The sequence below is a fragment of the Opisthorchis viverrini genome (genome assembly GCF_000715545.1).
Source record: "Opisthorchis viverrini unplaced genomic scaffold opera_v5_86, whole genome shotgun sequence".
Taxonomy (NCBI): Eukaryota; Metazoa; Platyhelminthes; class Trematoda; order Opisthorchiida; family Opisthorchiidae; genus Opisthorchis; species Opisthorchis viverrini.
The window spans coordinates 776,704-778,861 of NW_008751742.1; positions in this window are offsets into that span (position 1 = coordinate 776,704).

The following is a 2,158-nucleotide window of genomic DNA, read 5'->3' on the forward strand; positions in this document are numbered from 1 at the left end:
AAACCGTCGCGACCGGGTACCGCGGGACAGCACCGCATGAGCAACAAACTGTTTGGAGCAAACGGCTCCAACTCGTTGCTGGCTGGTGGAAGCGGCACTATAGGTCGGTTAGTTAGAATCCGTTCCGCCTTTATAAGGAGCATGTTCAGTTGTTCATCAGTCAAACATTGTTCCCTACATGGAAGTCTTACCGACCTGATTATACGCTCCCACACAACACTACGATGGCTAGCTGCTGGTGGATTAAAGTGCCACTGTATATCCATAGTCAAAAGCCGGTCTGATATTTTACTCGGACTCCACCGCTTTATATCATCCCGAAATTCCGTTGGCGCACTAACAAAATTCGTACCGTCATCACTGTATTTATCGGTGGGCTTGCCACGTCTACCAACGGAGCATACCAAACAGTGTAGGAATGAATCGGTTGACAGGTTACCTGCCATTTCCAAGCGGACTGCTCTAGTCATCAGATAGCTAAAGATAGAGCCATAGCGTTTTTCTTGCGAACGGCCGCGTTTGGTCTTAAAAGGTCCAAAGTAGTCCACTTCCACGCACTCGAGGGGCACCAACCCACTCCTACTCTGTCTGCCGGTAATGGAGCCATTATTTGTGTACCGCGCTGTGCAAACCGGAGCACGCATAAAGAGCACGCACCAATCACTCGTTTGATGGCGCCAGTCTCATTGATAATCCAATATCGCTGTCGAATAGTGGCCAAGTCCTGGCCTATCCCACAGTGCCCTTCTACTTCATGGAGGTGACGTATGATCAAGGCAGTAACAGGATGTCGGCTCCAAAGAGCTGGATGTCTTACTGGCTGGCTGTAGTTTGAATATCTAAGTCTGCCTCCCACGCACGACCAAAACGGGTGACAAATTTTGTAGGCTGGAACGTTTCGTATCCAGTCCAGAAGCATAAGCCTGATGCAGCTCTTGCGCGAAGTGACTGGATTGCACGATCTTTATCAAACAATTACGTGCTTGGCGGCGTTCGGATACTCTGATAGCACCGGAAGGTAAAGCCTCCTTTCTCGCTCTGCCCTTCTTAATCAATAGACGTTGCCTGTAATGAAGTAACCAAGCCACGACCTTCTGTAGCTTCATCCAACAGGAGGACCAAGACATTGATGGGCACATGACATCATTTCCTTCCCGTCGGTTAGCCTGTGCTACAAGGCTCTTCAGAGCACCTCTATCACAGGGGTCAACCTTGACCTGTAGCAACATCTCTTCAATGTCGGCTGCCACAGCAACTTGCTCTAAACGAAAGCCCACCATAACATTTACAAGTTTTGTGGTTTAATCAGGGCCCGGAAACAGGTAATCGTTCGGGGACACATCATGACATCTGGCAGCACAGTCAACTACAACCCGAATCTTTTCTGGATTTCTTGGGCTAATAACCAGATGGTGTGGGTGATACCACTGCTTTGAATTTAATGACAATGTGGGAGCATCTGCCACCCGCTCAATGTGTCCCCTCTCCATGTATGCGCGAAGCACCTTATCGTACTTTCCGTGTAAAACGCGACCTGGAGGTTATCGGGTAGGGTAAGTGCGTAATCCTTCCATGAAAGCGGCAGCTGATAATGCCAACTTACTCGCACCGCACCAGTCTCTGCTATCAACAGTGCTCGTTGATCCTTTAAAGAGAGACTAGTGTTCAATGCTGAAGTGTCTGCGAATTCCGAGTTGTACAATCGCTGCAAATGCTCTTGGATGCCCTTGTTGCACCCGATTATACAATGACTGAGGACCTTCTGTTTCGTCCCGTTTTTCATCGGACGAAGGAGTATCCAACCTAGTAAAGTTTTCGCAGCAAACGGCTGTTTTTTGCCCCCCAGGCGCTGGTCGAAGACCCAGTGCTCTTCGGATACGTCACAATCAACAAGGATTCCCACATCGTCTTCCGTCAGTTCGTCGAAGATAACTTCCTTAAGGTGAGGCTACTTGCGAGCCGCTTCTTTGATGGATGGGACAGCTCGCATAGGTAAGCTGTCAACGACGGATGCCTTGTCAATATCTATCGACTGGCTTTCATCCATTGATAAAGGCCTGATATCATTAGCTTCCGATGTGCATCCCATGGAACCACCCAGTGTATCAATGGCCATAGACGTGGGTAGCAGCCTGACCCCATTTTTCACCAAAAGGTC